Source organism: Larimichthys crocea, chromosome XXI, assembly GCF_000972845.2.
Source record: "Larimichthys crocea isolate SSNF chromosome XXI, L_crocea_2.0, whole genome shotgun sequence".
Lineage (NCBI taxonomy): Eukaryota > Metazoa > Chordata > Actinopteri > Sciaenidae > Larimichthys > Larimichthys crocea.
Window position 1 is genome coordinate 12049341 of NC_040031.1, and position 26087 is coordinate 12075427.

A 26087-nucleotide genomic window follows, 5' to 3' on the forward strand; every position below is an offset into this window, starting at 1 on the left:
TCCCGTTGAGATCTACAGTACACTTTTACTGACATGTCACTCCTCATCCTCCTCCCTCAGTCGGTTCTGTTCTGTTTCACTTCAGTCGCTGTTTTTGGCTGCCGTCAGGATGTCATCACGCAGTCCTCTGTGTCTTTGGTCTCCTCTTTGGGTAATGGAAAAAATGAACTTGCGCGTCATGCTCCCAGTGGACTCTCATGCGTCTCTCCACCTTCTGACTCGAAAAACAAAACATTGTCCCCCTTGAGCAGCGTGATAAAACCACACATCTGTTGTACACATAAACAAAACAGATCCTAATTACCAAAAATCCAGTGAGATTATTACTTTTGATGCATGACAGGGAATTGTGTTTAGCCTGGATTAAAGTGACTTAGCGTTTTATTTATGTCTGCAGTGTTGTGAGCCACAGAACCGTAAATGACCGTAAAGCCGTGACTGTCTTTACTATGTCAGCAAGGAATCATATGAGGAACAAGTGATGGTGATGTGTCCTTCCTGTATGAAGTTCACACACAGAGCAGCGTGACATGGCTGCAATTGGATTTGTGAAGAAATAGTTTAGACCTTGAAAAAATTGATGTGTTACATCACGTTGTCCAGTTCCTCACACCGTGGATCACCACTGAGGATGCGTTGAAAGGTTTCTGGTTAAGAGTGGGCTTTTAGGTGCCAAAGCATCATGACAAAATCGAGTCGTACCTTTTTTGTTCTATCGGCGTGCGCCTCATGTCGGCTGAAGCCAGGCTAAGCGAGACCCTGTATTTCAGTGCATTATTAGCAGCATGCAGACCACCCGAGGAGCTCAGACAAATAAAAATCCCATTTCCTCTCTTTCCATTGGTGGTATTAAGAGCTGAGGACTGCGCCGTTGCCTGAGTGCCAATGAAAAAGCCACTCAGTGTGTGAGCAGTTTAAGCTCTCTCAGCGCAGCGAGGGTGAAACCTTCCTTCTGTATGCATCACCCCAGCCAGCTTGATCGATTCTCTGTTTGCTCTGTCTTGTCTAAGTGCGAGCTCACACTGCCCACTCCGCCCACGGAAAATAATTCGGACTTTCGACTAGCGCAACCTGCTTCGCCCTAGGCTTTCCCCAGCACACGTGCGCTACACACACACATGCACACAAATGAATACATGTACAGTCCACACAGTCTTTGTGTCCGCCTAAGGGAGCTGGACAACCCATGCGTGGATCCATGAATTCCTCATAACGCAATCTGTTGGCTGATCAATAATTCAATTCTATCTGTGAGCAAGCATGTCTGGATCCAATCTCACCTGCACCTCCCTCGGCCTTCCCTTAACAAGGCGGGTGCCGTGTCCTTGAGCTGGGCTCGGATTATGCCTGTACTGTTCTGTGTTCCTGTGTGTGCTGATTAGTTAGTTCTCAGGCAACACTTGTTTCTAGTCAGTTGTTGTGTATCCACTTCCCCTGTGCGTGCGCATACACGCATGAGGGCCCTCAGCCATTGTGGATTACAGAGCATTCATTATTTCTAACCGTGTACAACTCTTGTGACTCCGTGCGGATGTGAAAGTGTCCGTCCACAGTCGTCAAACTTGATGTGTGTTTCCGTGTCTGAGCTTACGCATAATCTGTCTCTCCCTCCAGGCTGCTCGATGAATCAAAGGCATAGATCTCATTAAAAGGTATAGAGCCTGTGGAGAGGTCAGCGGCTAAGTCCTCTGATTAGTGGGCTCCGGCGGGCTTCCTGGATGCTGTGCTTGACGGCGGCAGCGGTAGTGGTGGTTTGGGGGGGGGTGTTCCCTCATCAACATGCCTCTCATCCCTCTCTAGCCCACACCTGGGGGAAGTGGTGGGCCAAACACTCTTTCTCACCGCAGGCCTCAAGCCTCATCCGAAAGGGTCAAGGGCACGGATTTACCCCGAATCCACATCGTCTGTGGCCCTCTCTGTTTCCCCTACTTTCTGTCGCAGCCCTAATGGGCTGCCTACTTCCAGTTCTGTTTTTATCCCTTCTTTGAGTGTTTTTATCAAAGGCCACATTCAGTTTCCATCCCAGTGACAGCCTCTCACGCTGCATATCAAGCTGCACCAATAGCCCCGACAAGCAGCTTTCTGGGTCGTTAGTAACTCGTTCCAGGGCCTGGACTCCCATCAAAGCCAGCGACCATGAACCAGTGATGACTTTCAGCCAAGGGCAAAGTGTATATGTGTGACTGTGAGTTAGGGAGACAGGACGCTTCTGAAGGTTGCATGACTTTGGACAGTTTCTCCCTTTTCTTTTTTTCGTCTGAATGGTCTTTCTCTTTACTCTGCTGTCTCGTCCCCTGTGTGCCTCTCTGTTTAATGCCCTTCCAGATAAAACAACTGCAGTAAACTTCCTCTTTGTTTCTCTCTTGCCTTTTCTCGCTGATAACCACGCTATCTAAAAGTAGGCCCTGGCAGCCCTCCCCTGTCTTTTCACCCCTACTCTATGCCTCACCTCCCCTTCCTCTCTCTCGGTATGTTAGGGCGCATTGTATGTAATCTGTAGACGTGTGTGGGGGGGGTTGGTGTGTGCTTGCTTTCTTTCTTTTTCTTTTTTTTTTTTTGCGCTTTTCTTTTCTGGGCCCGCCAGAGGAAGACACGGCTGCAGCGATTGCTGGTGGAGTGGAGAAGGGGACTGGCGCGTATCTGCTGACTGTCACATCCATTTACTGTGCTGTCCTCAACTCTGCCTACCCTATATGCCCAGACCCGGCTCTCTCACTAAGCCAAGATCCCCTTTTGTTCAGTGTCCAACCTTTCTAATCCACAAACCCTTCAGTCCACAGATATGCTGTAGTAATTACAGGGCACTTTTTTTTTCCTGAAAACTTTTCCTACATGAGGATTTTGAGGGTTATTTTTGTTGAATTTGTCATAGTGTCATAGTCTTTTTTTTTTTTTTTTTTTTTTTTGGTTGTTGGTGCAAGGTTTTGGCATCAGTTTCCCCCGGGAGGGATGAAATCACAATAGTCCACACACTGCTTCATAGCTTCCACTGACTCTCTCCATTCTCTGTCTCTCTGAGGCCCAATCAATTAATAAAAGCTTGACATTTATTGGAGAAAACAAATAAAAAAGTGCTTGGTTTGTGGGGATTGTCTCGTATGCAAACCCTCTATCCCATTTTTGTGTTTACATATCATTGAACGTCCTGATCCCCCGGACAACAGCACGCTGCCAAAAACGTAGGCCTCAAAGGAATTCAGTTTAACGCTGTGCAAGTGCCTTTTCTAAAGGGCAGCGCTGCGCCTCTGGATGAAGTCTGTTTAGCAGAATAATCAGTGCTTTAATTAACAAAAGTCAATTCAGAATATCAATTATTAGTTTTCCTTTATCTGCAGTCATGTCACACCCAGAAACAATTATGACTGATTGTGAGTTTCTATTGTCTCTTGCTGGTGGTAATGAGTTACTTTTTGTCTGCCACTCACCCCCATAAGTAACTTCCCTTCCTGCCCCCTGCTCTCATTTGCAATTTCTTTTTTTTGATATTAATGAATGGCCTTAAGCTCAAATCATGAGTTGGCGAGTCAGTCGACGAGTGTGTTCTGAAAAAAAGAGGGACAGTGTGTTTTCATTCAGAGAGCCTTAGGGGCCTCGCTAGCATTTTCTCTCAATCTCATCCCAGTCCAGACACGCTCCTCGTCCTGGTATGACAAACATCTCCGTGGTGTTCGCTCAAACTAGAGCCGAGGCTCGATAGCACACAATCACCTCCCTGCACTTCATTCAGCCACATTTCAAATACACATTCACACTTTCTTTTCCGCCCCGCCGTGCTTTCTGTTTACCTTTCTCTCAGTGTCCAACCCCGTCACACCAACACTCCTGCAATTCTCGGAATACTATGCCGTGGGGTTCCTCTTTTTTTTTTTTGCCTGCTGGCGTAATAACATGGTTGTCTCTGCGAAACAATGGATCCGCTTCACAACCACACCTTTCTGTCTGTTTGTGCAGGGTGATGAAGTGTGTGTAGTCATCTGGAGGTGTGCCATCAGCCCACAGTCACACTGTCATCACCCTTGGCCTCCCGTAGCAGACAGTGAACAGTGTTTTGTTTCACCTCATCTCTTTTCTATTTCATCCCTTTTTATTTCTTTCTTGTCTTGATTGAAACACTCCCCTTGTTTTCACTTCTTCCCATGTTTGGGAAATAATTTGTCATGCTTGATCGTCACCGAGACATGACCAGGGGTTTGGTTCTCTTCCAGTTACTTGCGGAGTTGTTTGCATTTGCCGGTTGGCCCGTCCAGAGTGGGTAAAAGGTGCAGCGGAGCCAATTATAGCAATGGGGTTTGTGCGCAGTTGGCGGGGTGATGGGTTTTTAATGGGACTGAGACAGTCACAGATGTAAAAGATTGTTTTTTTGGGGGGGATTGAAATGGTCAGTATGTGATAGGTGGGCCAGCAGAGTGCACTCCACTCGATTCTGTGACTTATTGTTCAAGATCAAGCACCACTTGCAACCAGATGCTTTCCTACTGGTATTCAAACAAACTTTTTTTGTTCCACTGATTTTATAAGTGAAATGAGAGTCATGTTGCTTAGATATTTTTTTTGCAGAACACAATAAAAAAAAAAAAGGCTGGTTCTGCTGGGGTTAAGTGCCTCTGACTCCTCACATCGCTCCCAAGCTTTGTTTGCTAGTTAAATCGAAAACACTAAGTGGAGAAAAAAAGAGAATTAAATAACTCCGAGTTTTCATTTCCCACACTCATAATTGATGCGCTACTTGTTTGCTTATTCGCAGTGGGAGTTGAAAGCAAAGGCTCATCCCCTGGAAAGTATTCTTAGGATATTATCTCCTGAGTAATGAAAGTGTCCCTTCTTCCCTGTCTTTGGAGCCAGTGTGTGATCCTGCGTCTGCCTAGAGGCTGTACGGTAAATGATATGGCCAGGGCCATTAGCTAGATCTTTGTCTGTTCATACTGCTGGCTCCTTCTGATAGCTAAAGTGTTTTCTGCTTATTAACCACACTGTCATATGCTCCTTTTGTAAGGACGTACATTAATCTAAATGCACACCAGTACATTCAAATTCTTTATAGCCGTTCACATTGAAACCGCGAGAGGGTTTGATCAGCTAAGAAATGAATGAGAGAATGCCCGCGCATTCATTTTTGCTTAGCTCAGTGTAGACTATCGAAGGAGTGATTTGTATTCGTGCTGCCTTGCGGTCCCCGTGCCCTGTTTGCAGTAGCCAATCTGGACGAGGGGTTGTTATCAGAGGGCCTGAATGAAACAGCTGCCTAGCACTCTTCACCGCAGCTCCACTCAAGTCCTTCTACGCCTTTTGAAAATGTCGTGTTCTGCCCGTTGTGTCAGACACACTGCTTGCTAATGGCTCCTGGCTCTGATCCAACCTTATCCCCACATTCTGAACCTGGCTTTGGGTTGCATCGGGCCCCTCACACACCTTAGGAGACTTACCTGGATCATGCCAGCAAGCAAGCCCAGCTTTTTCCAGCCAGGGAAACAGTTTTCCACAGTGGTTGAGGCATTTGGAGGATAAGCCCTACCCCATGGACTCTGGACTCTGAGAGAAGGGGGGGGGGCATGGCCGACACCTGCCTCTGCTAACACGTCTAGTATTTAGTGACAAAAAGGGTTTCAGCAAAGCCCTGTGGGTAAGCCACGCTGGGCTTTTTCCACTTCACAAACTAGCCTGGACACATTGAAATGGCTTTGCCTATTGTTTTGGCTCTGCCCTCTCCGTGCCCTTCGACTCTGGGAATTGCTATTGAAATCAAGTGCACGTACAGACTTGTCAGCTCCATGTAGCCACTAGCGGCCAGCCTAAGTACACCACCCTTATCTGTGATGTCACTTGCTTCCTCCCCTTGTCCATGCTTGTCTGAGCCAGGTCATAAGCCACAGCCCCTCCGCCACACCACCACTCCCTTAACTAGACCTGTCTGTCTGACTGTAATGAAGCCTAAGCCTTTTGTTGAGAAGGGCATTAGCCTATATTTGTGGGCATGGGCGCTTTGTCATCCACACTTGCAAATAGCCACTCCAGATGGGTGATTAGTCACTTTTGTGTGTGTGTGTGTTGGTGTGTAGGTCGCATGCGAGAGAGCTGCTGACCTGAGATCGGTGTGATTATAAGGAGATGAGCCTGACAGCCCGCGTGAAGGTAAAACACGGGCGTATGTATTATTTCATGTCACGCACTCATACTCGCGCACAGATGCGTGGTTCTGTGTATTTATCGTGTAACAGCCACCACCCCCCCTTTCCCTTACCCAACGACGCAACAATGCAATCTCATCTCTAGCTCTGACTCTGCTAGCTGGGGCTTCCATCAGCAATTTGGAGTGCAGCTCTCATTGCCCGTAGGCTGCTGTAATGATAGCTTTTGCACAGAAAAAAAAAAAAAAGCCCAGCTGTTTGCTCACAAAGTATGAGAATGAAGAGTGGAGAGGAAGAGGAGGAGGATGAGGAGGAAGAAGAAGAAGAAGAGGAGGATGATGAAAGTGTCACCAGCCCTTTATTGTACAGCTGCAGTCTCATACAATTTCACGAAGCAGACCTAACAAAAGCAAGAACACGTGCACCATGAAAGATTAATTGGATGCTGTTAGCTCTAACTCTCATCATCACCTGCAGCAGGGAATACAGAAAAGAAACGTGTTGCCTGGTTTTGGCGGGTATAATAAGGCACCAGGGGGGAATGGTGTGTTTTTTTTTTTTTTTTTTTCCTGTCTCTGTCCGCTGGCTGACAAAAAGTTTCCGAAGTCAAGCACACCAAAGTTCGAAATTGAAGCTGAGATGCTGTTGTTTTGTGTTCACCTGGTCTAGTTAGCACGGAGACGGCTCATCAGCTGGCACTGATTACACCGTGGACATGGTTAACAGCCCATTTAGAGTTTGTGCGGGTGTGTGTGTGTTTCTATGCGTGCATACAAGTGTGTAACATTGTGTGTGTGTGGTACACCACTGTCCAGACACATCTGCCTGGCTTTAATTAGTTTTGCCTGGCACAGGGACCCAACAGTCTCTCTGGTGTTTAATAACAGCCTAGACAGTGGGCATTTATCAAGGTCTGAATACAACTGAAGGATTGTGCATTCGTTTGGCCAGAATCACTTGAAAGTGACTGTGTTCTTTTCCTTTTCCGAAGGTGGCTGCAAAGAAGCTCTTGCATGCTGTGGCGTGCCGAAACACAAATCCTCTCTGCCGCGCATATTTTAGCTCCCTTTCAGTCCTTTCATTTACTTCCCGTTTCCTCTCCTCTCGCGTTTCTTTTTTTCTTTTGTTGTTGTTGTTGTCAGTCATTGTATTAATATGTCATGTGTCTGACCCAAATTTCCAGGGCCTTGAATGCTTCGCAGTCAGAAGTATCCCTGGCAGAGAGACCGAGGCTATGTTGCCTTGTTTCTTCAATCAGAATCAGTAAGCAGTCCCCTGGAGGAAGCAGTCCCACTCTAAATGCCTTTGCCTTCAAAGTGTCCCTGTCCTCCCCTCTCGTGACTGCAGCGGTTTATAATCAGGCCAGGAGATTTTCGCTGATGAACCAATATGAGCTGACAGACACTCTCCCCTCCCTTAACCTATCTTCTCCCTCTTCCTTCCCCTCCATCCTTTCACATCTGTGAATGTTACCTGACTAGACTCATTTGTCAAACCCCCTTTCCCCAGCCCTTCTCTTTCCGTCTGCTTGCCCCAGCCACCTGATCCCTCCCTCCTGTTGTTCCATCAGTGCCAGCGGAGCTGAAGACTCTTCTCTGTCCGTGTGTGTGTGCGTGAGCTGGAGGGGGCGGGGAGTCTGAAGAGACAGAAACTTAACTGAGCAGAGCCGAAGTGCATACAGGTGCAGCTCCTCTTCCCGCCCGAGGGATAGCTGTCAAAGTCTCTTCATTTCGGCCCTTTATTTCCCGTCTTTGTGTCATCCCCACTGTGGCCTTTGTATGTCTTACTCAGGTCTGGCTAAGCACTCGTTCAGGACAGGCTTGCCCCAAGAGGTGTAGCATCCTAAGGGAGCATCCCTCCGGCTGTTGCTCCAGCTGTTGCTCCTCATCAGTCTCCAACTTCTGTGTTTTTTGTATTGTATGGATATTGTTTTTGTTATTATCTCTTGACTTACTACAAGGGCAATTTCCCCATAAGGGATAATAAAGATCTCTACTACTATTGTGATATATTGCATGCCAGAAGGGCCTAAAAAAAGATGGCGAGGAATTCAAAAGCAGCAGGAGCAGCAGCCAACGTCGCCCCCGAGCTCCTCTTGCAAGCTGAGTGAATGCAAATGGACTTTTTTAAATAAAGCAGAGTTCCCCAGCCGTAATAGTCTGCATGCCTAGCACAATGCTGCATAGCTCCACATCCCCTCATTCAATTCCACAGCAGCTTCCTTTTTGGGTGGGATCGGCTGTCTCATTCCTTCCTCTGTCAGCTCACTAGAGAAGATTGCTTTGATTTTTTGGGGCAGACTTGACCAGATTAAATAGAGTCGGTCCAGGCCGTTTGGACGCGTGGCTCCCAGCCATCATCTCATTTGTGTTTCTCATTGTCACTCGCAGCTCCCCTCCATTTTTGTTCTCTCCCCTTTCCTTTGTTCGCCTCACGCGTCTGCTCAGTATCTGGCCAACGATTGATAAGACCCAATCCCCGACAATGCTTGGCTCGCCACACAGGATCGGTGGTGATGGCGCTCATGCATTGTGGCCAGTGTGTGCCTGTTCGGGCTTTAGGAAGGAGATGGGATGCAACTCACGTCATTGTTTATCTACCTTTCCACTTCCAGATGGCGCTCAGCGGAGAGAATGTGCTTCTTGACACACTCTCTCTTCCTCTCGCTCTCTCTCCCTCTCCTCACTCCTTCCCCTTCCACCATCCCTCCCGTGGCTCACTCCGGTACGTGGACTGTGTTTCAGGTCCAGAACACGCGGCATGAGGTGAGGGGGAAGGTGGCGAAGAGAGCCAGGAAGGCAGACTGGGACTTGAGAGGGAGCCCTGGAAAGTCAGGTGGTAGTCTCGGAGTGTAGCCGTGTGTGTGTGTGTGTTAAGACTTAGTGTGAGAACATATGTGCTAGTGTGTGCACCTCCCAGGACTGTAGCACTTCTCCATCTCTTCATGAGTATTTGTGAATCCGAATCACAAAGCGTGAGCGTGCTAGTACAACACATTTGAAACACTTCATTTTTCCCATTTTTTTTTTTCGAGGTCATTGAATCATAAAAATCTCGTCTCAGGCAACAATGGAGTCTGCCGGCGCCGGTTTCTCTTGGCCGTCTGGATTGATGGACGGTCAATTCCAGCAGCAGGAGATAATCACAGTGTGTCAGCCTCCACCGATCCAAACTCTTATCTGTGTCTGTTCACTGCCAGCATGCCACAAATGACCACAGGGACACGCATTTCTCTTTATTGTTCCAAAGCCCCAAGGGTGGGAAAGTGTTTGTGCATGCTGGACTTAACTTTTGCAGGCTTGTGGGACTGCATCCTCCGCCAGACGGACACATTCACCTGAAGTGCACCTCCACGTACTTCAACAAAACTCACCTCCCCTGTTTCGGCAAAGTGCATACACTTATGATAAGGCAGTTCTGATATTTTTCTCCCCTCTACTTGCCTGCTGCCTTTTCATATGAATTATGCACTGTCTGAAGTGTTCGGCGATAAGGCTTTTTCCGTTTCCGAGTCCTTTCTCGGGGAAATGGCTTCTGTAACATGTCAGTGGTATCAGGTTGACTTCTGGCACTGTCCCATGGTCTTATAAGGTCTAGTTTCGTTTTGTATTTGAAGTCCTTGTGCCTTCACCATCAAGTGTGATCTAATGAGATTACTTCCCCCTGAGTGTGTAGTTCAACAACGGATGTCTCCATGTTTGTTTGTTGTATCCTCTCTGCTGTCCAGAGGTCTTTCAAGGGGTTATTTTCCCCCGAGTGAACTGTGCTAATTGTAGCCTAATGGCGAGCTGTTACAGCACAGGGTGGTAAAAAGCAGTTGGTTGCTGAGGCTTGTTGCCTTTTTTTTTTTCCTGTACGGGCTGATTACGCTGTCTAGTTAATGCACCCTCCTCAGATACAAATGGAGGGTGGTTATTGCGCCAGGAGAGACAGTCGGCCTGTCAAAATCGCCCTCTCTAACAGACAAGAGAGGGAGATAAAGAGAGATGGAACAGAGTGAGAGAGAATATATTCCAGAGAACCAATTTCACTGAGGGGATAGAAGCATGGTAGTGCAATTATGAAATATAGCTTTCTGTTTCAATAATGACCTTTTTCTCCACAGGCTATATATAGGGCAGTGTAAATGATTTAGAGAATGGTCCATAGTGTCATATAGATGATGGCCTATGGATTCCTATGGAGAGCAAAGACAGTTTCCAGTAGAAAAATAGTCTCTTGTTGGCATTACATTAAGGGGAGAGTGGTGGAAGTGACAGGAAAGGTATAGTGTTGAAGTGCCCTACACTGCCTTCTCCAGTGTCCTCACCTAAGTTGTTTCCTTATGCTGCTGTTAGCCACTTCCAGTTCCTGTGCTTGGTGTGTATGTGTGTGTGTGTGTGTGGGAGTGTATCAGCTGGAACTCTCACATGGGCTTTTTTCCCCCTCTCCTTTCACCGTAATTAATCACCAGAGGATCACATGATTGTTTCAGCCCAAGATTCATTTCCATGGAAAAAAAATCACTTTCAGCACAACTTTTTCGCTGCAAGTCACAGATGAAAGCCCAGCGAAACATGGCCTCAGCACTGCTGCCAGTTGTGCCAAACACCCACAGTGGCTGCAGCACTGCTTACTATGCATCATCTGGATAGATACTCGGAGGTGGTTCAAGTTAGCTGCTCCGCTGGCAGCCGAGCCAAAGTTTAGGCGGGCGTGGGTGGAGCGGGGGGAAACTCGGGTCAGGAACTGAGGAACTCCTGTCTGACCTGCTTAATATAAGAAACAGACACCGGAGGAATGTCGAAACAACTACAAATCAGAAAGCATGTTTGACTAAGCGAAGTTAAAAGCATACACAGGGACCTGAAATATTTATGCTTAACCACTTACCAGCAGCAGTTACACAATATTTATTAGCATGTTTACATGTAAAGAATGAACTGTATCTTACACTCAGAGTCATCGCAGGTCATCACGTCTTTGAGTCTGGTTTGTACCCAGCAGCTGAATACAATATACGGTCCTCTTAAACATAAATAAAACACTGTGTATGTCTTTTGCGTACATACCCTTAAGGTTGGACTTTATCTCCAGACAACTGTATTATATACAAGATATACTTTCTATACACCGATTACCAAGTGCTGAAAGACGAAAATGACATATTCAGCTATATTCAGAGTTTGTCTAAGCTGTTAAAGACTTTTATTTTACAAGAAAGTGTAAGGAAATGCTGCAAATCTGCAATGTCATGAAATGGTCAACCAATAATGGAAATTTTTGTCAATTAATCTTTCATAGATTTAATAATAAAAATTAATTAACACTTTATTTTGACACGTGTCATCTTAAATTGTTCGATTAAATGTTTTTTTGTGCTGCTTTACATGTAACATGTTTTCTTTGCTTGTATGAGCCTGGACTTGTGGTCTGAACTGTGAGGTCCTTGGTTGGTTTAATCCTGTTGTGGTGATAATTTATCTCGGTTTAATTAGTCGTCTTTGTGTTACAGTGTGAGTAAATTCAATTTCCTGCTAAACACACTGACATATACATCCTGCAGTATTCAATGAGGGGAAGCCAGTTATACACCCATGCCCGACTCCACAGTCTTATTATTTCGATTCCCTGCAAAAGGTGGCGAGACACCAGGTCCATTCAGTCTGCCAGACGGCTTCATAAAGTGCCTGCCAATGGTACCCAGTAGGGCCCTCATCAGCCTCAGAGAGCAGTGAAGCGCCTCTGAACTTTGTTCTCTGAAGTCACAATAGTTTTCCTGCCGATAGAGGAAGGAAAAACAAGATGGCCTCTGAGCAATAGGCATCTGTTGAATGGCTCGCGGAGAGGTCATCCAGAGAGTAATGAGGTGAAACGCCGCAGCAGAGCAGTAGCTGTCAGTCATTTTGAACATTGTTGGGTTCTAATGAATGCCTGTTGTGAGTGGTAAGCACCGACATAACTAGGCAGCTTGGTTGAATGTGCACCACCTTTAGCTTCCTCCGTCGCCTGTCTCTCCTCCAACTCCAGCAATCTCTTTCATCCTTCGGTCTCTCTTTTTTTTCCCCCCTCCTCGCTGAGAACAAGGAAAGTAATGCTACCCATGGACCATTTCCCGAGCATAATCCAACATCTGTCTTGCTCACGTCGCACGCTTTGGCATTAAAATCTTCACTTTCCCCCCATCGTTCCTCTTCCTCCTCCACCTTCTGTCCTTCCTCCACCCCCCTCTGGTAGCCGTCACAGCCTCTGAACGATTTCCTCTCACTGGGAGGCTCCTTCGAGTCACTGTGGCAGTGTCAAACGAGGCTCCTATTTAAGCTCATTAAATGTTTCCAAGAGAATAGGAAATCAATGGTGCATACCAGTGCACGAGAACTTTTCTCTTAATTTAATTTCCCCTCCCCCTTATCTGTTTGCATATCTCCCTCTCTCTCTCTTGCTTGTTCACATGAGTCTGTCGTTCTCCTTTAAGTGGTGGAGGTGGTGGGTGATGGGTGAGGTACAGTGTTGGGGGGGAGAGTAGGTGGATGGGGGCCTTCAGAAACCATTTCAGACTCGTATTCATGACAGGCACCATGGTGCGAGGCTGTCCAGACATCTCAGCGTTGTTTAGCACTCACCACACGGAGGACAATCGACTTGAAAGTTTCGCTCACACTGACCTCAGCCCTGGAGTTTTAGCTTTTTGTTTTTTCGGGGCGTGCTGTTAAGGGGAACAGGATTCGACCAGAACAGAATGTGTGGGTGAAAACCTTGGGGGAGTTAAGGGGGGAGGGTTGAGATGACCCCCAAAGTTTAAAAACCTCATGCTTTCTTTCTGCTCGTTTTGACTCGTGGTCTCATCCTATTTTGTCCATCTCTGTTGCTCATTAGAAGCTTTTACATCAAGGCTTGTGTGTGTGTGTGTGTGTGTGTGTGTGTGTGTACATGTCTGGCAAGGCTTTGTGCTGTGTAACCATGCCTGGGGCTGGGCCCACACCTTCTCTGGAGCTCCTGTAATTGCTCTTTTGGGGCCTTGACTCTGGCTCTGAGCCTGTCTCCATCACTCTCACTCTCAGTCTTTCTCCCTCGCTCTTTGGCCTCCCTCCTTTTTTTTTTATTTTTTTATTTGCCCTCTCTTCAACCCACCTCCCCTCCTCCCTCTCTTCTCTCCCTGCATGGCTCATTATGGCTGATCCCCACCTGCCCAATCTGGGAATTCTCTTCACACACACACACAGACATAGAGAGCCACTCAGCAGTTTCCAAAGCCGCCTGTCGCTCTGATGCTTTGTGTACTATCTGCTATAAAACAGCTTTGCTAATACAGTTTGGCCAAGAAATGGAAACAATAGTGCCGTCAAGTCTTTTTTTTTTTTTTTTTTTCCTCCAAATGTTTCAAACAGACACTTTCTCATCTCTGTTCTGGCTGTCAAAGCATACTTTTTCATGAAAACCGTGGCCCTTCAACCTCAGCTACTGCTTTTTTTTTTTTTTTTTTTTTTTTTTTGTATACACTTGCCTGAGCCACAAGCTCGTAACCACCAAGCCTTTTCCATTTCCATTCTAGCCCTTCCTCCAGCGTGTCACACGGCAGCCCTACCATGCCTGTTCTCAGGCTAGGGGGCTTACTTTAAAGGATAATGGATGTGGCCAGTTGCAGCTGCTCAGCAGCAGGGCACTATCATAGGAGTTATCTAAGGGCCTGAGTGGCCTGTGATGAATGGCTTGGAGCTGTGTGTCTCCACCGATCAATAAGCCACTAGCACCCAGATGAGCTCGATGCCCCACCACTCTCTGCCACCCCCACCTCCACCCCTCCAATCTACACATATATCTCCCCTCTCATAATCTCCCTCTATGTTTGTGAACTTTTCCCTCCAATTCATGGCCCCGAATTGGGCCATTGATCTTTTATCCTTGGCTTCTTTTAAATAAAAGGCCGGTATCTCCTCTCCACCCAAGCATGCAAGGTTTCTGACAGCGGTTATTGCTACACTAGCGGCAAAGCGCGCAAACATTACTTTAGTCTGATCGAACGCCCCGTAATCGGAGAGGGAGAGCCGAGAAAATGAGGAGTGCGAGTACGAAGCTGCTCACCGCCCCCACCTCCACCTCCGCCCTGGAGCACCACTGAGGCTTCTATCACAAGGCTGATGCAAGCAGAGGTCCCAGGTGGATATACACACTTGTAATGCAGATAAACACACACTCACACACACACACACACACACCAAACAGTCTTGCTGTCAGGGCTCATTGAGCGCAACCTGTCCCAAAGCACCTCAAACAGCCCCACCCAGTCTGATTTGAAATAGGATGTTGTCAACGCTCGCTCTCTCTCTCTCCTTTGTCTCATTGTTGTGCACACATGTATGTGAGGTCTCTCCAGACCACCGGAGCGTTTAAATTTGTATTTGTGTATTTCGAACAACAGGTGTGTCATAGCTACTGTACGTGTTGGGTTTTGATCAGCTTTCCTTTTTTTTTTCCTCTCTCTCTCTCTCTCGCTCTGCACGCCTGCGCTCTGCCGACGAGGGATTTGCAATGAAAAGAGTCGACTTGAAATCTCTCTCGCTCTCTCTCTTTCTCCCCTCTAGGGATTTTCAGTTGTCTGTATCTTCTTCTCTTCTTCCTCTTCTCTCTCACCTTCTCTCTCCTCCCACTTCGTTCCACTCCTCACCCCCTTCCAGCTCTGATTTTTCCCTCTGATCTGCCGTTGTCTCTGTCACAAAGAGCAGATTCTCAGGCTGGTAATTGCATGTCTACTGGCCACCACACCTGTTGCTGTCAGTGCAGCGGTGCAAAAGAGAGAGAAAGGGGCAGGGGGGGGTGTGTGCCCTCTGGCATCTACAGCTCCAACCCCCCCACACTGTCACCTTTAGCTGCAGGTAACCCGCAGGGAGTGTAATACGGCGAGTGTGTCCATGTGTGGTATAGGGTGCTCTCTGAGTTAATTGTGTTTATCTGTAACCTTGAGCTTCACCTCTAGCATGTGTGTGTCTTCTGAAACCTGCCTAGTACTGATGGTTTTTTCTCTCTCTCTCTATCCTTAATCCTCTCCCCTGCACCCTTTCTCCTCATACCACTTATCCAGAGCCCGGGCCCTTAATGAAGCTGGGGGTCAGCGGCAGTGTGCGGCTAATTGGCCAAGTTTGCCCGGGGCTCCGGCTGCCTCTGATTGAAGTGTCCAGCGAGGGCCCACTGTGCAGCCGCCGCTGCACCCTGCTCTGTTCCACTCCAACAGCCAAGACGCTCACTGCACCCCTGTCTGCTTCTCCCTAGTGAGTATCACCCGAGGTCATTCTATTTTCACTTACACTCCCAATACTTTGTCCAGTTTTCTTTCTTCTTGTATTATTTTCACGCAACAAAGAGCCCACAGGCTCTGACTTGTTTCTGAATCACTTGTCATCCCATGTTCCTTCTTATAAACGTTTATCTTGGGTGCCTCATTTTTTCCCAAGCTCCTATGTGTCTCCTGTCTTCTCCTCTCCTCTTTCTCTGTCTGTGTTTTTATTATTTTTTTTATTGCAAGACTTTCATTCCCACACTTGGTCCCAGCATTTTCTCACTTTTCTTGGCTTGTGCCACCCTCGCACTCTTTCTCCTCACTTGCCACAGTGGGATTTGGGCAATTACTACGGTCCCCCATCGGCCAGCAGCCAGGAAAAAAAAAACAAATTCCAGCCCCTATTTCTCTCACAAAGGGGCCCAACAGTCACAGCCCTGGCCAGGCTGTATCACACTGTTCTGAGTTAACAGGAGGGGTTGGAGGCGATAGCGTGGGGGAGGTGGGGGTGCCTCTAATTAGTCGAGCCTCTACTTTCTACTCGTTAAGGCAGTTCTGGCTCCCATTGTTTGGCTGTCAGTGCAAGAGTGGAGGTAGCGGGGCGATAGTGAGCTCTAGGGAAAGGACTGAGCAGATAGGGTGTACAGAGCAAAAGGAAAGGAGTCAGGCAGTGGCTTTGCTACCCTGCCGATAGTTGGCTGTCTCACCTGGGAGCTACACAGGCAAGGGTCAGCCCCCCAAGTGCCACAGCACACCAATGAAAACACTTTTTGTTATTGTACTCAGAGAAGTGGAACATTGCTGCCTCGTAAAATGTTCAGCATTGTGTGTTTGTGTGTCAGGAAACAATGGTCCAATTACAAGTCAAGTCTTACAAGTCAGGATAAGTTGTATTCTATCAAAACTTTATTCGCACACCACTAGGTTTCTCCGCTTGTTCATTAAGAGCTGCTCTGATGCTCATTAAATGAAGATTCCCAGCAATTAAATGCGGCTATAATAGTTTATATAGACGGCTGTAAACGCTTCTGCTGTCCAGGCTTCACTCAAGAGCGGAAAACCATGAATATGAACGTGTAACTGCTCATGATATACTGTATTTGGGTCCATCCGTTGTTCATTACTCCCTCCTAAACTGTTTCTGTGGCGTACTTTGAAACCCAAAGCTGCCACAAAGCCTCGGGACTTTTGGGTTTCTTAGCGTGCTACACTCGGCCATCTGTGGAGGGCTTAGCTTGACAGACAACTCCCTTTTTCGCTCATCTTCTCCATAATCATCTGTTTGCTTAGGTCATAACTCTTGTGTTCCACTTTCCATCACAGTTCCTCCAGTACTGCATGCCTGCCAGCCTGCCCGCTGGTGTTAAAGATAAACAAAATATGGCTCATTTGAAATGTAGCCTATCCCAGGTGGTTGTTCTGGCTGTGCTGAATGAATGGGAATCGGGTGGAGATGCTTGAGCTAGTACTACTTGAGCTAAACTTGTGACCCAAAACACAGTGCATTAAAAATTCACACTTGTTATTTTTGGAGTTTTGTCTCCCCCCCTTTGTTGTTGCCAAGCATCATCTAACATAACTAGACGATGGTGTAAATGTCATGGTAATGACATGATTTTTGGTATCCATGAGGATTAGGAGATGTCAGTCACTTCTCCCATGAGGATTTTTCCTTGGCACAACCCTGGAGCAAATAGTTACTTGGGGATGAATGAATTAGGATGCACAACAGCAAATAAATCTAAATCTGTTTTTTTGTTGTCTTTTTCGAGGTGGTGAAAGTAGGCCTATAGTTTTCTTTTCCCTTGTACCACGCTGAACTTTTTATTTACTGCATTATTTAAAGGGGCTACGATAATCAGTGCAGTCAACATACAGCTCTTATTCTTGTGCGAGATACTCGTTTAGTTGCATTTCTCTGAAGTGTATAGCGAAAGTGGATAAACAAAACCATTTTAATGGATAGTAATATCACTGACACATAACATTTTAAAGCGGAAGCCTATACAAATATTGCTTTTGAAAAAGGCTGCATGTTTTCTCGGAATATAGCTGATGGCGACACCCTGTCTGTGGCACTTCTGAAGTTGGTTCAGGTTAATGAGCTGGTGGGGAAACTGTCCGATATCAAAAGCTTTTTTCTGTGACGTTCAAACTGAGTGAGAATTTAACTATGCGTCCCCAAAGACAAGTGTTAATAATTAATGTGTCGCACTAAATCAAAGTGGTGAAACTGTTGCAATGGTTTGTCAAATGACAAATGCGTCATCAGAATCAGAATCAGAAGTACTTTATTAATCCCTGCAGGGAAATTGTTTAATTGCCATGATGCCCATTGCTGTGGTAAGGACATAGAGGGAACATGTAAAGAACATTTAATGTCCGTGCTGTGAAATATAGGTTTCTGCTTCTCTGCAGTGATAAATGTATAATTAAATCCCAACCTTTAAAAATTAATCATCACCGATGCTTGGTATTGCAGTGCTGGCATAAACTAGCACCTTTTTTAGAAGGTGTAAAAATGTTTCAAATAGCTGCTAACCCCTCCAGACGTACCTGCCAGATGATAAAGCTAATCTCTGCGGGCCAACACAGACACAAGGCCGTCGTAACCATCCCGGCTTTGGTTTTGCTCATCGAACGCAGCAAATGCCATGTCCTTGTGGTACCAAAATAATATAAAACACCTTGTCCCTGACTCATCACCCCTTCCTCGCCTCCTCCTTCCGAGCTCCCCCAACTCCAACGCGATACGGCAGCCCTCCAGTTTTCCATCGCCCCCTGTGAATATCCAAGCTGTCGAGGCTGACTGGGCTGAACGTTTTCTTGCCAGGGCACAGTTGGAACAGATCCGGCCTCCGGGCCACATATACTGCTCCACTCCAGCCCCTGCAAACAAGGCCTGCCCCGCGCAACTGTCATCTAAATGCTAAGCGCTTTGGATCACGGCGGTAGATTCCTTTTGTACATACTTAATCGCTTATTTTGAGACTGCTTGTCCTTTTCGGGAGCATGATAGCTTTACATGCTTTGCAGCTTGCTGAGCATGAGCTGCTGTTTGAGGAGGTTTTTGTGGTTCACTGGATTTGCGCCAAATCACCAATAGAGAAATTAGACTCTCAACAAAGGTGCACAATAACAAGAATCTGTGTTGATGTTTCAGATGCTTTCTGTTTGGTTCTCCTATTTGAGGATTATGGGCTTCTCTTTACTCAGAGGCATAGTTTTTTTTTTTGAAGCAACAAAGTGTTATCTTTCAAATGATGGTATAAGACCTGTCTGCCGAGTTAATCGCCCATCTGCACCCTTGAGGGCTGAGAAATGTGGCCGTCAGGCTTTATGAGAACATAAGCTAAACAGCCAGACCCACTTTAAGGGGAGGAACGTTGAGAGACAGACTCCAGACGAGCCTCTCATACAGTTTCATATCAAATCCACAGACATACACAGCTCTCCACAATGATCTGCCAGGTTTCTGCAGAATTCACTGGAGCAGGAATAGCTGAATTTCACACCCCCTGCCCGGAGCCCCCGCTTGCCTCGTCTCAGCCATCACTGGACGACGTCTGGCAGCTGAGGCTGATGGGAAACATCTGTGAAAATCAGTCTGTGTGTGTGTGTGTGTGTGTTAGCAAATAGTTGAACACACTCGCCAGATAAAGAATTGTGTTTTTATGTTTTCTCTTTTAGTATTTTTGGAGGCTTTTTTTTTTTTTTTACACGGTAGCGGACGAATCAATTATTCTAACATAGATCTCGCAGTGGAACACATGAAATATGAATGCAGATACAACATGCAAACCGTTTCAGTAGTCAAAAGCTCCAGGGTGGACGTGTTAAAAGTGATTCTGCTGCCCTGTTGGCATAAACGAGGAGGATCAAGTGGGGAAAAGAAAAGATGATAATGCACTTCCTTTGCGACTAAATTACTTCCTGTGGCAGGCAAAGAGGAAGTACATCCAGCCCTTGGCTTCATTGTCCTATTTTTACCCTGTACTAACAATGTTGTGTGTGCATGCTGAGTATATTGTCTGGAGAAAAAAAAACTACAAGACAATGATTCAGCAGGTCCTCTGGATGCTCCTCTGCAGCTGCCAGAGATGTGACTGCTCGGAGTCACTGAAGTCTTTTTTATTTGGGTGTGCTGAGCAATATAAATAATGAAATGGAGCCAGTAATTGGTGGTTCTTGGTAATTAGGACCAAGCTGTCAGCTAGCAAAGTTGCAGTCTGATGGCGCTGCAACAAGGGCAGTAATTACTATTATCTATGGGGATTGTTGACACAACAATAATCCCATTCTCTACCAGGATAGCAGAGCTTATGTTTACTGTCCCCATTTTAGAAGGTTCAACCACAATAATACCACAGACATTAATCTTTAGGTATTTGTGTTTGTGTCCGTCAAGTTGCCAACACCAAACCAAGTTACTGTAAACAGAGAGGGAGAGGAAGCGAGGAAGGGGACCCCTGGCTTTGAATTTTTCTCCTTGGTGGCTATGTGAAGAGCTCGTCCATATTTTCATTAGTCAAACAGTTTGACTTTTTTCGCCGCAAGCAATGTGACGCCCAACCATAAACAGCATTATCAACCATCTCAGCAGGTTTTCTAATACCCTGGTAATCCTGTCATTTCATTCATGGATACTGTCGGGGTTATTCTGGGCCTGGAGCGTATTTGCCCGCCTGTCTCTGCTCCTCTGTGTGAGAGATTGGATTCCCCAACTCCCCTCCTGCTCCATCTTGCCTCACATACACACACACACACACACACACCCGAACATGCACACGGACACGAGCACACATGTTCAAATCCGAGTGTTCGCTCATCTCTTGTCAGATTCCCTCAGTGTAAATGGGCCTGGTCAGACCCCGATGATATATAGGGGGTAGAGGACAATGGCACTGTGCCGCGTGTAGGTGATGATTCCTAGTTGCGGATGATGATAATAACTTGCCCTCGCTGAAGTGAAATTTTGCTCATCTGGCTCAAGATTTACAAGCACAGCGTTTGCTCTGTGAGATGAAGAAAGCGAATGGCCTCAAAAGGAGAGTACCCAGGTGACACTTCCTCTTCTTGCTATCCTGCAAAGTAATGAACCTGCCGGAGACTCGCATGACTTTATGCAAGAAAGTATGAAGTGTGATTATTGGCTGAGTGGAAGGGGGCAGCTTGGGGACGTGAGGGCGAAGAAAGGGTATATGAGTTGCTGTTTTCACATATACAGTGGCACACGACATGCAAATTGCATCGGCTCTGAATTAAACATGTGGCACTTGGTTGCTTGAGGCATGATGGACATTAAACATATTGCAAGGCAGAGAAAATGGCTTTTTCAGTGGGTTATTTATGGTGAAGATATTGTATTCATTTGATTATAATAAAACATCCATTACACCCTGAGTGAATGGCATGGGGAGGTGAGGCCGGCAGAGTGCAGCTCAATGCAATAACAACAGTGCGTCTGCTCTAAATGAGCCAAGGAAAAGAGCGGGTTCCTGTAGATATTAGTTTCCTTTGTAGGGGTGCTCAGATCTGGTGATATGCTTTTGTGAGAAGTAATAAAGAAATATATCTGTTTTTATTGTGCCTTGGCGACAGAGTTATGTTTAGAGCTAGTATAAAGAGCTGGAACATGGCGTAAAATGATATTATGGCCCATTAGGTGGGGGCCCGAGCTAAGCGTCGCTAGCGGTAACTGAGGACCGGGGGTAATGGGGCCACGGCGTATTGTCTGTGATCTGCACTTTCACTTCTCACTGATTGAATCGTCTACATCACCGGCACTCCATCTCCAGGGGAACCGGAGTAGACGAGGTGATTTTGGCTGAAGACATCACTCTGTCAAACCTGGAAGATAACAGGGAGGGGGAATTGGAATAGGGGCATTCTGAAATGTAAAGGAAAGGTGGCGTTCAGGAGTTATAGCTAGATTGGTTTGCAGAACGAAGCCGATCCCAAGGCGTATAGATGTTTCATTTCGGAATAGAAATCATCTTGTTCTTTGTAGCGGAGCCATAGGGTCGCTCGCAACAAAACAATAATAAAGAGTGCACTTCAGATGGATTTCTGACTGTGAATAGAGGAAAATATATCTGTTCTCCAGCTCCTCTGTCTCGCGGTTTGGCCCTGCTTATGCTGCAGCACAGCCTTAACCAACACACTCTCAAGGCTCTTAGTCTCCTGACCCTGTATTTCTGTTCCTCTGGTCTGGAGAGGTGAAGCTCTACTGCTGCAGCTTTCCCCAGTGGATATCAACAGGGAGGGGTTAGGATCATGTTAAGGTGCTGCTCTGTTGGACATAACCTTTAACGTACCCTTCCCTTAGGACCCACTTGTACTCGACATACTGTAAGGGAAAGGTCTGAGAGGCAATAAATTAGCATACCTGGCTTACTCAGGGGTCTCCCACTTGAGGCTACACCCACAACCCTGCTATAAACTCAGCTTCACCTTTACTCGCACAACCTACACCCTCCCAGTTGCGCGTTGAATAGGCGAGACATTGTGTTGAGCGGCATAGTTTATCTGCTCCCCTGCACAGCCAGCATGGGGGCTCGGGAAGTAATCTGAACCAAGCAGGCAAAGAATTCCAGGCATCCTGAATGGAACCAGATGTGTGTTTTTGTTCACTCTGTCTCTCGCGTGCTCCCTGTGATTTTTACTTGCACACAACAGAGAGACATAGAGATATACTATACATGACTGTGCTCCTGGGTGCATGCTTATACATATACATGCAATCATAAAAAGCCTGCAGGGCAGTCTGGTTTTCATAACCGACATGGATGATATGATAAGAAACTTAACGTTTATGTTTTTGCAGCATTTTGGCCTAACAGCTTTTCCTCCCTACCACTTAGATAGCATTGCTTGTACATGCTTGGCTGTATTGATCCTGCTACGAGTACCACACACAAGTACATCAGCAAAAGAGAAAACGGTGAAAAATAGTTGGCTGAAACCTGAGAGGAGGGCTGGTACAAAATGTGTGCAACACAAAGTACTACCACTGACTCGATAACAAGTGTAGAAAAAAATAGAAGAACACATGAACAACACTATAAATCAAAAAGCCACTCAACAACCCGGTTGTGCCCTGTTATTATATTCATTTATATTTTCTGAAAGTGAACAGGGGAAATGTAAATCATACAAAAAAAAAAAAGATATGCCAAAATATTCCATTGCCAGCAACTGTTCTGTAATTTATCATGGGAACACTGAAGAGATTATACAAGGGCAGGATGGATATCTTACGAGAATGAAACAGTCGGTGCAGTGTTGATTTTCCAAAGACAGAGCGGTGGCTTGATATTTTTCAAAAAATAACCTACGTACAGTCAGCCATGAATTGAGATGCCTAGCACTCCTTTTTCACAACACATGCTGTGACTAACAATATCAATGATAGCTCTACTTCATTCAAGTGTCTCAGCTAACCACGCCCGCCAGTGAGCCACCATGCAGAAAACAGGAACATCTAAATGATATCTAGTCATTACAGTCTGTGAAAAGGAAGCTCCGAGATTTCTTTCAAAATACATGAAATATGTTGGAAAACAGTTGCTGAAAACATGTGAAAGGACTTTTCAGGCTTTTTTTCAGTGCAGGATTTTTGTGGGCGGTCCTAAAAGGTGGCTCGATGACACGCTGAGGCCACCCTGAGCATACCCCTGCACCCCTAGCAGAGAGATGGAGATGAATTCATCTCACTTGGAGTGTTTTTAAAGTTAGTCATGTCATTTTCTGAACTCATGACGCGTTTTAGTCGTTTCAAAAAGGCTGCTTGACCGCTGTCGTGAGTGGGCGTGGTTAATACCACTTTCTTCTTTGGCCTGACAAACTCCGAACACATATTTATTCTTACTTTACACAGACTTTAATAATGTTATTTATTATACCTGTGCTTTTCCTGCTATGGCATGTCTCCCAAGAAATAGTCCACTGTTTGGAGCATGGAATAACATACTTTTTGTTCTGTTGCTTTTGGTGACCTGTTGCTGTAAAACTGTAAAAATCCAATCAAATAGAAAAACATAGTTTAACGCCACCAGCTGGTTTCTGGCATTGCACCCACATTGCGTAAGTGTTGACCCAGAGGCCTTGGCTAAAGCACTTAGATGATTCGCCAGCAACACACAAAGGCTTTTCTAATCTATTCCACGTCCCAAGACTTGTTTCTCCTTCTTCTTGGCTTCCACTATACCATCAAAGGAAGTGGTGTTCATTGGTCTGGGATTTGCTGGCAAGAATGTGTGACTAAGTGTGTGCGTGCCTGTTGCCTGAACATGTAGCCCTGTATCTGCCATCACCACAGGAAATGACCAGCCGTTTGCTTTGAAGTCCCAGCAGAGTTTTTCATTATTCCTACTATCTCTGGAGACACACACCCCCCTCCAACTCCTCCTCTTTTACATTGCCGATGCTCTGTACTCACCCTCCGCTGCTCCGCACTCAAGAGTCTTGCCACCAAATGCATGTTAGAATGCAGAACAAGCGTCTATTAGCATAGCGTATAGGAGTGCTGGCCGCCACAGGGCACAAACCCCACCACTACCTCCTCACTTCTACACACCACACTTGCCTGAAAAGGCTGAGAGGGCACGTGTAATTGCATTTTCTTCTCCCTGTGCAGAAACTTGAATGCAAGATAGGGGGGAAATTCTCCAATTCCTCAACCCTGGCCCATCCTTCGACTTCCTCCTTCTCAGTTATTCCCACTTGCCTCGCCGCTCACCTCCACCCACTTCATACCTCCACTTCCTCTCCTTATGCTCCTAGCGTGTCGAAATGTGTGGCGTGTGGAGATGAAATTAATTGGATCACAGCGTAGAAGTGTTCAGCCCCCCATGGCGTAATGCTGTGTAAGGTAGAGCGGGCTCACATTCACCAGAACTTGCCGCAAGACCAAGAGTTGCTCTGTGCAAATCTGGAACCTCACTTCCTGAACGCAGTTTTACATGGAATCACATCTTTTCACACACAATTTACACTATGCACCTCTCAACCACACATGCAAACAACGATTATCCTTTCTGCTGTGGTTCATACAATATACATGGACGACTTTGAGAGCGGGGAGGCAGATGTGTTGTTTATCTGCCAGTAGGGCACACGCCAACCAGCATGCCGGGGTTGGGTGTGGTTGATATCTAGGTTAGGAAATCCCTTGTTGAGGTTATTACATGCAGTAATGCTAATGAAGCTTTTGCTCAAGTAATGGCATTACCAAATGGAAACGCTAACCCACACGTTCATATCGAGCATTACAATTTACATTGACAAATTTCTAATAAATTATAATAAATGTTTACTCTTCTGGCACCAGTAAAATCTCGATCATGTCACTGCAGGATTTAATGAAATGAAAAGCAGATACTCTAGGCTACAATCTCGATTTGAGTGGAGTGGCTTTTTAAAAGCATTTTTTTTAGACTTGTACCAATACCACACTTGAGTGTTTGATACCAAAACGTAATAAATATAAACCCTTTTTTTACATTTTTCATTTTCCAAAACATGCTGAGCTCCTGAGTGCATCAGTTGTTAACACGAGGAGCAACACAAAAGTTTCAGGGTGCTCTGCTGGCCATCACCATGAACTGCAACATCCCCAGGTCTGATCTTTGTTGCATGTTGCTCCCTGTCTCTATGTCTCATCTCTTTACTGTAAAGCATCTAATAAAAGCACAAAGGGTTTCCTGACTGTGATTAAGAAAATATCTGCCGAAATAATAAATAAACATATCTAAAAATCCCACTGTGCATTCAGTGCCAACTTTCAGCTATCTGTGCCACGGACACATTTCGGTCAGACAGCATCGAGGTTCAATACTCGCGCCTGCTCACTCCGTCCAAGCTCTTCCATTATGTGAGCGGAGCCTGTCTCGTGCTGTTATAAATGCTTCCTCTGTACAAAGGTTGCTGTTTGTTCCCCACTTGCTGTCTGATCAGTGCTGTGTGGCTGTGGTTTTTTGACTTCTCTGTTTGGCCTTCTCCCTCCGTCCTGCTGGCTGGCTTTGTCTGATTTATGACAGTCTGGAGCTAATGGTACAGAACCAGGATTTGTGTCTGTGGTGTTGTGACTGGATCGGTGCCGGCTCATTGGCCTTCTCTTTCTCTCTCTCTCTCTCTCTCTCTCTCTCATTTGCTCCCTCTGGATGAGGTGAGCGACGAAGGGAGATGGCCGGTGAGCGACTCGGCTGTTGATCAGCATCCCCCACGCCCTGACTCATTCGTCTTCATCTCCCCCCTCCTTCCACCCCCCCTTCGCTTTCCACCAGAGGAACCAGGCTGCAGGCTGGCGGGCAGAGCGGACTCACCTTCAGACAAGGCCACCAGACCTTGCCTCACCTTTCATCCCTTTTCATCCCTCATACTCCCCCGTCCTTTTTCCCCTCACACTCGCATGCACACTATTCCCCTCACTCTCTGCTGTCCCCCTGTGAAGACCGGGGGCCAGGCTGCAAGGCAGGCAGGGGGCCTTGTATGTGGAACTGTGTTAATTAGCACCGGAATCTGGAGACGAAAGCCACGTTATCTACCGCCACAAACCCCCCCTCCTCCAAACCTCATCATCTCTCTCTCTCCTTCTTCCTCTCTCCCTCTCTTTATGTCTCTGGAGGTTGCTTCCATCATGCCGCTTGTGTCGCCAGGTTTGTGAAGGATGTCGCTGCCAGCTGTCTTTTTCATGGACGGCTGCCAAA

At 46.4% G+C, this 26087-nt stretch overlaps 1 protein-coding gene across 1 annotated transcript in view; it reads left to right on the forward strand.

Annotated features, from left to right (window-relative positions):
- The window catches only part of plxnb2b (plexin b2b), a 119375-nt gene that overhangs the window by 8081 nt on the left and 85207 nt on the right, over positions 1-26087 (forward strand). The window contains exon 2 of the mRNA XM_027273027.1: positions 15184-15370. The gene's annotated coding sequence lies outside the window, so the exon portion shown is untranslated. The remainder of the gene's footprint in view (positions 1-15183; positions 15371-26087) is intronic.